Source organism: Puma concolor, chromosome A1, assembly GCF_028749965.1.
Source record: "Puma concolor isolate L17-30 chromosome A1, mPumCon1.1.hap2, whole genome shotgun sequence".
NCBI classification, from domain to species: domain Eukaryota; kingdom Metazoa; phylum Chordata; class Mammalia; order Carnivora; family Felidae; genus Puma; species Puma concolor.
In genome coordinates this window covers 192390950-192401261 of record NC_141667.1, presented here as the reverse complement: position 1 = coordinate 192401261, position 10312 = coordinate 192390950, and the positions used below count along the sequence as shown (strand labels likewise).

At 37.6% G+C, this 10312-nt stretch overlaps 1 non-coding gene across 1 annotated transcript; it reads right to left on the bottom strand.

The window, feature by feature from the left end:
- Positions 1 to 2682: 2682 nt before the first annotated feature.
- Positions 2683 to 2760, bottom strand: LOC147584699 (small nucleolar RNA SNORD36). Its single transcript, XR_015241602.1, has one exon. It is a non-coding gene; the product is annotated as a small nucleolar RNA SNORD36 (small nucleolar RNA).
- Positions 2761 to 10312: the final 7552 nt, after the last annotated feature.

The window sequence follows — 10312 nt, the reverse complement described above, 5'->3', positions numbered from 1 at the left end:
GAGAGTGTTATGCTAAGTGAAATAAGTCATACAGAGAAAAACAGATATCATATGTTTTCACTCTTTAGTGGATCCTCAGAAACTTAACAGAAGACCATGGGGGAGGGGAAGGAAAAAAAAAAGTTAGAGAGGGAGGGAGCCAAAACATAAGAGACTCTTAAAAACTGAGAACTGAGGATTGATGGGGGGTGGGAGGGAGAGGAGGGTGGGTGATGGGTATTGAGGAGGGCACCTGTTGTGATGAGCACTGGTGTTTTATGGAAACCAATTTGACAATAAATTTCATATTAAAAAAATAAGTAAAGGTGATACTCATATAGAGCATGTTTTCTAACCATAGTGGAATTAAACTAGAACTCAACATTTTTTTAAAAGTGTCTAGAGACAGCCAGAAAATAAGCAATAGACTTCTAATGCATGAGTTAAAGAAAAAATCACAATAAAAATTATCAAATGCTTTGAACCAAATGAAAGTAAAGCTATAATCCAACAAAAACTTTGGAATACAGCTAAACCCATATTTAGAGGGAAATGTATAGTGTTAAATGAACATTAAAAAAAAAAAAAGAAGTGGGGCGCCTGGGTGGCGCAGTCGGTTGAGCGTCCGACTTCAGCCAGGTCACGATCTCGCGGTCCGTGAGTTCGAGCCCCGCGTCAGGCTCTGGGCTGATGGCTCGGAGCCTGGAGCCTGTTTCCGATGCTGTGTCTCCCTCTCTCTCTGCCCCTCCCCCGTTCATGCTCTGTTTCTCTCTGTCCCAAAAATAAATAAAAAACGTTGAAAAAAAAATTAAAAAAAAAAAAAAAGAAGAAAGCCTTAAAATTGATAATTTAAGTATTCATCACCAGACACTAGGAAAAAACCAGTATATTAAATCTGAAGAAAGTAGGGGGGAAATAATAAAGATAAGAGCACAACTTCATGAAATAAATATCAAATGTACAATCCAGAGAATAGTTAAAATATTGCTTCTTTAAAAAGACTAATAAAAAATTAATAAGTCTTACCCTACCTGATAGGAAAAAAGGGGGGGAGGATGGGAGGAGGAAGAAGGAGAGAAAAGAGGCGAGGACAGAAAAAGAAAACACTAATTACCAATATCCACAGTTATAAAATGGACTCTTAAGCTAAAGATATTTAAAAGACATAGAGGGGCACCTAAGTTGCTCAGTCCATTAAGCATCAGGCTTCTGCTCGGGTCATGACCTTGCGGTTCATGAGTTCCAGCCCCACATCAGGCTCTCTGATGTCAGCAAGAAGCCCGCTTCAGATCCCCTGTCTGCCTCAATCTGCCCCTCCCCTGCATGCCCTCTCTTTCTCTCAAAAATAAACATTTAAAAAAATAAAATACATAGAGGATAAACAACCTTAAGACAATAAACTTGAAAATTTGGTTGGCATGATCAAATTTCTTAGAAAATAATACTTAAAACTAAGACAAGAAAAAATCTGAGTAATTCTCAATCTGTTAAAGAAATTAAATCTATAATTTTTTTTTTCCACAAGGAAAACATCAGGATCGCTTTATCAGATGCGTTTACCATTAACTTCATTCAAACATTTCAAAAGGAAGTAACACCAATCCTATTCACCAATAACAATCAGTTAACACACATCACCATAATCACCAATAACACCAATTTAATCAGTGAAATTAATCAGTGAAATTCACTATATTAATGGAAAAAAAGAATTAAAGTTATTTGGTCATCTTAATAGTTGCAAAAACAAAACAAAACAAAAGCCTCCTTTTCATGATACAAACTCTTCACAAACTAGGCACAGAAATGATTTTCCTTAATATGATAAAGACTACCTACAGAAAACCTACAGACAATATATTACATGGTAAAACAGAAGATTCTCCCCACAACCCACAACAAGGAATGAGACAAAGAAGTCCCTCAACAGCATTCCTTTTTTCAATATATAGGGGACCTCAGCTGTAAGCTCTCCCGGCAGCAGGGGGAATGAGTGCCCGTCCAAAAGAGGGATGTAGGGGGCCACCACAGCATCCACTACAGTACTTTCCATGCATTATTTCATTTATTTCTTGCAACAACCACATAAGGACAGTGCTATTATTATCAAATGACAGTTGCAGAAAATAAAGACAAAGATTCCTTGTATCTTGCTAGCAACAAAACCTGTATTGTCTACCACTCATTTTTCTAGGGTTAAATTTATGAAAGCCTGCCTTCTTTTAATCAAACACTGAAGAGAGCAAGATTTTGTCCTCCCACCTGGAGAGTTAAATTTATTTGGAAGAAATAATTATTTAGAAGTCTAAAAATTCTTACAATGTCTTCTACCTGATATTTTTAAAGTATTCTACACCCGTGAAATGGCTTAGGTGTTTTCTCCATCAGCAGATGTTTTCCTAGGCAGCTGAGAGTACATTGTTCAGGCCTTTCAATTATGCATTAAGTCAAGATATTTATTAAACATCCACTATCATCATGGCCCTATTGTTCTGGACACTGAAGGGCTCAGGGCTGGGCATGGGAATTAGAAACCAAACCAAAACAAAACAAAAACTCTTTCCTCTTAGGAATGTTTATTCTCCTCAGCCCAATAAGCAATAAAACTGAAATTGCAGTAGGCCTCATACCAGGAGTCCTACTAAAAGATGAGATTATTTGTGAAAAGATAGCATTATTTTAATTGTCTAATCTTTTTTTATTCACGTTTTTATTTAAATGCTAATTAGTTAACAGCAAAGTTAATTTCAGGTGTAAAATTTAGTGATTCATCATTTACATATAACACCCAATGCTTATCACAAGTGGCCTCCTTATTTGATGTAAATTTCATTACTACAGGGATCTAATGAGTGTTAGTATACTAAAACATTGTGGGAAATTAGATTACTTGCTTTCATTTGAATTATAACCAGTCACCATATTTTACAGTTTTCAGGCATCACACCACTTTTGTGTATTATTTTTCATAGTTTTATTGAGATATAAGTTACATATAGTAAAGTATGCATGTCTGAAGTATATATTTTTTTTCTTATTAATTTTTATTTTATTATGGAAATCTACATTCATCGTTTAAAAAATAAAATAGCATTGAGGACAGTTGAAGATTTAGTAATCTCAGAGACACCACCCCCCCTCCTCCTTTCCAATATATTTGTAATACAATGGTTTGGTTAAATCAGTAGTCAGAGTTTATAGTATTGTGTCTATGTAAATATTGTTTGCTGCCAAATATACTACAAATACATTGGTGTTTCTTTTGCCTAGTTAATCTTTACTTTTATTTATTATTCTGGGTTGGTCTGTTATGTGCCTATCTCTAATTTTATTTAAAGATCCCTACAGACCTAGCCAATTTTTTTTCCAAATTTTTAGTACTTCAGAGAACCTCTGAAGTACTTGAAGTATATAATTTGATAAGTAGCCACACATGTATACATTTCACATATATCTAAAAATAAAGACAATGAACATATTAATCATCCCACAGAAGTTTTCCTCTTGTTGCCTTATAATCCTTTCTTCCTATCCCTGCATATCCTGTACCACATGACAACATGAGATTTATCCATGTTGTGTATCTTTCTTACTCCTGGGTAGCACTCCATTTTAAGAATATCCCACAATTTGTTTTTCCATTCATGTGTTGATAGACATTTGGGTTATTTCCGGTTTGGGACTGCCACAAAACAAGCTGCCCAAGTCTTTATTTGCACATGGGCTCCCAGTAGTCTTGGGTAAATGTCTGGAAGTGGAATGACAGGATCATATGTTGGTGTATGTTTAACTATTTAAGAAAAACTTTGTATTCTCACTGGTTATGTTCTTTAGCATGTACTTCTATCCTGTTGAGATAGGCAAGCAGCATTAGAAATATTCACCATGGAAAGGCTCTTCTTCCTCCACCAAGATTCCTGCTCCATGATCAGACCACCTCAAGCCAATATGGTTTGTCTGTGTGATTCCCTACTCAGCCCTGCCTCCTCTGGAGAGGAACCACTTCATGCCCCAAGTCTCCCATCCACAGGTTCTATATCTTCTACCCAATTTTACAAACAGGTGAATGCCTCTCAGCTTGGAAAAATGTAATTTACTGGCTCTTACTTCTAACCACTAGCATTTTCTCTTCACTCTTTTTCACTGTTTTTGGTAGCTCTTCCTCCTGTGATATGGGTCAGTGTTCCAGATGTTTTCTGGTATAGTCAAAAGCAGACTTCTCATTCTCCTTGTGTTCTTTGAATAGTTTCCAAGTGGAGAAAGGGAAATACCAAATTTACTCTGCCACACTCAAATGTCTACTTTTCCTTTTAGTACCGAATAAAAGATCAAGGTTCAGTGCTTTTAAGACCACATGAAGCCCAGTTCTTCATGAGAATCCTGTCTTGGTATTTTAGCATATTTCTGGGAATTTCAGGAAAGTACCTCACATTCCACAAATCTATCCTCATTAATGTATGTCATCTCCAACAACTGTCTTACTCCAGACAGCTCTTCACCTTCTTGCAATTTACCTCTTGTTAAATCATAACTAACCTTTCTAGCTTTTTGCCACTTTCCATAGTTATCTTTTCTAATTCCCAAAGTCCTTCTGAGTTCAAGTTATGATTTTAGCAAGATATTATGGAAGGCCCAGGGATAACAGCAACACAGAGAAATAACAATTGCCAACAGAAGTAGATGATCCTAGTGCTCACAAGGCCAACCTCAACCTGAGTCCCTGACTCCTCCCTGTGAAGCATTCATAGGCTCAGCTCAGGTCAATTCCCACCAATGAACTATGAATCTTCACCCAGAATAGTTATAGCCCAACATCCTTCAGCCTCAAGAATAGAGAATAGAAATGATTTACAGAAGAACTATCCATTGCATTCAGGGGAAACTCCATCCCTCCCCCTTATGGATGCTATATAAGCCTACATAACCAGGACAAGAATATCACAATAGTCCATGGTTATGCATCGCATCCCTCCCCCTTATGGATGCTTTATAAGCCTACATAAGCAGGACAAGAATATCACACTGTCAGATAAAATACCATGAGGAACACACATGGAGGCAGGCCAGGTAGTGTTTAACTAAGCCCAGCTCAAGTTCAAATTACAATCTACCTCCCAAACTAATACAGCCTTGCTACTCTAGGCTGGCCTCCAAATCTTCAATAAACAAAGTGTTACTTAGATCAGAAAACACAATGCATACACACACAGATCTCCCGAGAGAAAGAAAAGTTTTCAAGCATAGAAGATTCAAAGTCCAGGTTTGGGCTTGGGTTGTGAGAAAATCATCTAATTCTTCAATGGCATAGTTCTAATATAGCCAAGAACACATTCTTAACCTATACTCTTAAAATCTGTCTAAAATGTCTCCAATTAAATTAATCCAGTAATTCAGAGGTTTCTAAACCAAAATCAGGCCATATGTAACTAAAGATTTTTATCAGAATGTTTCTTCCTAGAACAAAAGACAGTACTCCCCAAAAAAGGCAGAAATTATTTGCAACTCTGAAAATGACTGTTTTTCAACTGAATACACTTTCACAAAATATTTACAACAGTTCTAGGAATAAATGCCTTAGATATTTATATCCTTCTCCAAACCAAAGGGTATCTATCCTTGTTCACATAGCAAAATATTTAATAAGAGATGACACTTAAAACTGAATATAGTCCTCCAGTGGACTCTGGTCCACACCAAACCCAGTAAGATCACAACTTCGCTTGCCATGGACACTCTACTTAGTTCATGGCAGCCTAAGGCATCCTCAGCCTCCCTACTAACCACTTTACATCACTGGCTAATTATAAACATTTTGGTCTGTTGCACAGAGATTTTTTTCACATGTATAACTATCAAACAAAATCTCCCACTGCACTTTTAGAATTTTTTTAACTTAGTATACAACTTGATATTTAGTCCTACTGAATTTCATCTTTCTTATTTTTTTCATTACTCATCCATCAAATAACCTTTTTGAATCCTGACTATGTTCTAAATGTTAGCTGTTCTCATTGGTTCTTATTATTCACGAATATGATTAAGTTGCCTTCCACCTAGTTGACATTATTGAAGACATTTTTGAACAAAGCATAGTCACAGGTGGGATACTACAACATGCCACTGTAGACTTCAGTTCATATTGATCTCAACACATTATTCAACATCATAATCCAGGGATCAACAAACTGCAGCCTGTGGGTAAAATTCACCTTGTCTTCTGCTTTTGTAAAGAAAGTTTTATTGGAACTCCTGCCACACTCATCCATTTATGTATATCTATAGCTGCTTTCATGCTACAATGGCAGAGTTGCATAGTTGCAACAGGGACCATGAACCACAAAGCCTAAAATATTTGCTCTCTGGCTCTATCCAGCAAAAGTTTGCAGACATTTGCTCTAAAGTGACAGATAGATCAAAGAGGTATAGATATGACCTAATGGTATAATCATTCCCTTTTTAGTCATGCAAACATTTTCAAATGTCATCTTTCTAAAATGAAAATAACTATATATTCAGCGTTTTCTTGGTCTATAGATTCTCAGAGCATCATTCATAGAGGAAATGAAATTATTTTTGTTCAGATTTTCTCGGTATACTCCCAGCCTCCTAGTGATTACTGCTTCTTTTCCTCAATTGGCAATTTTCCTGCTTAATAACCCATTCTAAAATGTGGCTAGGAATCCTCCATCTGTAGTTTTAAAATTTCTTTTGTCTACTCTTTTGGAAGTTGAATCTACCCTACTTTTCTGGAATATCTCTCATTCTCCATGATAAAGTACAAGGGTTCCATGATCAAACAGGAAAGCCATTTCATTCAGTCATTATAATACCAGAGTAAAATAACCACTAGGGTATATCCTTTATTTAACACCAAGATACCTGAAATAAAATCAGTGTTTTAATTTTTAAGATGATTTATTTGATATTATAAGTTTTGAAAATTATCTGAATTTTGAACAGTTTTTGAGCAATCAACAACCTAATTAGTGCACTTTACTACAAATAAAAAAATCTAAATGTTATGAAATGAGACAAAAGGATAAATTTATAAAATTTGTATGTTAAACATACATTATAATTTTTATATAAAAATCATTAGCTGTTCCCAGCTCTGATGCTTTTCTCTACCTACATCGCTCTAAACCAAGCAGCTCTTGGAGATGCTGCCTCTAACATATGTCTTCTGTTCATGGGCTTCAGACCTTGAGCTGAGCCAGTTCCCTCAATAGTTTTTTATTTTTTTATTTTTTTTAATGTTTTTATTTACTTTTGAGACAGAGAGAGACAGAGCATGAGCAGAGAAGGGGCAGAGAGAGAGGGAGACACAGAATCTGAAGCAGGCTCCAGGCTCTGAGCTGTCAGCACAGAGCCGGATGCGGGGCTCGAACTCACAGCCTGTGAGATCATGCCCTGAGCCGAAGTCGGACGCTCAACCGACTGAGCCACCCACGCGCCCCACATCAATAGTTTTTAGGAGTGCAGCCTCAGAGCAGTAAGTCCGCTCTGAACGCGGGGCCACGTTACCGCCATTACTGTCCGTCTTCCCACCAATCCCTGGGGTCTGGCCTGGGCTCAGTCTACATTTTCCCCAACAGAAATACCCACGCATGTCAAAAGATTTCTCCTTCCAGTTCCACGCTTTAACCCTTCCCCCTATTTTTGGAGTCACAAACTTGACTGGGAAGAGGTGAGGACCTGAGTTGTTGCTAGCTACTTTCAAATAATGAGTTACATGGAAACTAAAAAAAAAAAAAAAAAAAAAAAAATCTGAAGATAGCATATTCTGACCTCATTCTCCATTCTGCTACCTTGTTTCAGGCTTTCATGTCTCACCTGAATGAAGGTAATGACCTCTGAATCCAGTTGCTTTTACCATACTGCCCCTAGAAAGATGTTTCTCAGTGCTTCAAATCCTCTCAAGGCTCCCCATCACTCACAAGTATAGTTCCAAACTTCTTAGCTAACATATTGCACCCTGTGTTATCTTCCACCACTTATTTCATGGCCCCAACACTCCAACCATAACACAGTGCACATCCTTGAGCACAGGATGTTTCTGTGTCTTTGTACTTATTTCTTCTTTCTGGAACAATCCTCACTTTTCCTTCAGAACACCTGCTATTCATCCTCCACAAAAATGATCATTTTAATGCATTAGTTAAGTAGTTCCTAACCTGCACTTCAAGGTTACATTAAGTGTTCCTATTTGTTCTCTAATAATACACTATTCACGGCTCTTTAATGGAACTTTTCATGCCATATTAGTTACTTGTTTATATATGTTTCCCTACCAGAATCTGAACTCCTTGAGGAAAGGGCCATTCTTTCTTCACCTTTGTATTGCTAACTACTATCACATTACCTTTCACATGGCCAGAGCTGAGCAGTACTTAATGCACAAGTAAATAGATGAATGCACAAGTAAATAGATGGGCCAACTCATTCAAAATAGCCTGGTCCTGGGGCGCCTGGGTGGCGCAGTGGGTTAAGCGTCCGACTTCAGCCAGGTCACGATCTCGCGGTCCGTGAGTTTGAGCCCCGTGTCAGGCTCTGGGCTGGTGGCTCAGAGCCTGGAGCCTGTTTCCGATTCTGTGTCTCCCTCTCTCTCTGCCCCTCCCCCGTTCATGCTCTGTCTCTCTCTGTCCCAAAAATAAATAAACGTTGAAGAAAAAATTTAAAAAAAAAAACAGCCTGGTCCTTTCTTACAACTTCTATATCCATCTTAAATGCCAATTAAGTCTCAATTGTATTTATTTGATCCTTTCTGCACTTGAATGTGGTCAGATCACCTGTAACCTCTATACCTGCAATTTGCAGCTTCTTTAATTTCATAATTTGAAATCCATTTTAAATGGATCTTTTCTCCTAGTTTACCTCAAGTCAAATAAATGGTAAATTAAGCCAAAAGATGGCTCTGCTTGCTTTCACATCCATCAATGCCTCCCTTCCCACTGGGCTATTTTTGCTTCACAGCCATTCCCCTGCACACATGACTGAATCCTCCCTGAGGGTCTCTTCTTGATTGGCCATGTGCCTACCATTATATTTCTGACTGTCAATGTTGACTGTCCCCACTCTCTGCCCTGTTTGCTCTTCCTCCTTCTGTTTCTTTGTCTGCCCCACAGGACCCTTCCCTCAGCATCACATGGGGGGAGCTGATAATCTGAAAACCTACACCTAGAGCACATCTCTAGCTCCAATAGTAACCAATTAACTTAGAGTGCCAAATAGCACCCACCACTGCTGTTGAAGCAGCCAAAGGTATTGTATTTGATATTCTCCTTGTGTTCTGATGTGATTGTCAAAACACCCTGCAAAGTAAGTACAAATGTATCCATTTTTAAACATAAGGAAACTGAAACTGAAAGAGTCACCTGGCATGTAAGCTGTGAAGTCCAGTGAAGCAGCATGGAGTACACCAAGCCGACTAGGGTTCAAATCCTGAGTCTATCACATATTATCTGGCCCATCGCCAGTCAATTAATCATTTTAAGTAACAGTTTCATATTTATTAAGAGATGAAACGTTATTTAAAATGATTAAGTTACTTAAAATAATTAATGATTGCTACCAACTTTGTAGCAATGTGTATGATTGATAAGTGACTGGCACACAGTAGGTGCTCAAGAAATGGTAACTCTTAATGTGACAGTGACACATTTGACACATGGCTTCAAACTTGATTAAAAGTCTTTGTTCCCAGGATCATAATTCCCTCTTAGGCGATTAATCTCTTTGTTAAGTAAAGGGTTCAATAAGATGGCTCTCAGTATTGCAAAGACCTGCCTTCTCCTTCTAGTTTAACCTGGTTCTAAGATTGGCTTGTCACTTAACCTCTCAACCTCAGTCTCTTCATCTATAAAATGAAGAGGGTATCTTATTTTCCCAGCTCCTTGGAGATTTTGAGGGTCTGATTACAGAAAGTAAAATATTTTGAGAAATGTCATATGCAAAGGAATCCCTCTATAGAGTTAACTGATTAAGGCTCCCTCACCATGACCACCTCAGAAATGTTTACAGTTTCATAGAGTAAATAAGAAAATAAAAGCTGCAAAGAAAAAAGTTACAAATATCTAATTTTTGATGCTCTAGACCCCAACAGGTAAGTATGAGAAGACACTCTACTGCTTGGCAAGGCATTCAGATAATGCCATGTGATTATATTTGGCTTCCAATTCATGAAGCCAGACCTAAGAGAGCATCTGTTCTGAAAATCAGTGGGTCTTTTTTCCTTGCCTAAAGAGAAGATTTCAGTTAAGTAAGGAAAAAATTATGCTCTAAAAAAACAAAAAAATATTAAATGCAGCATGCCGAAACAGGATCCAACATAAAC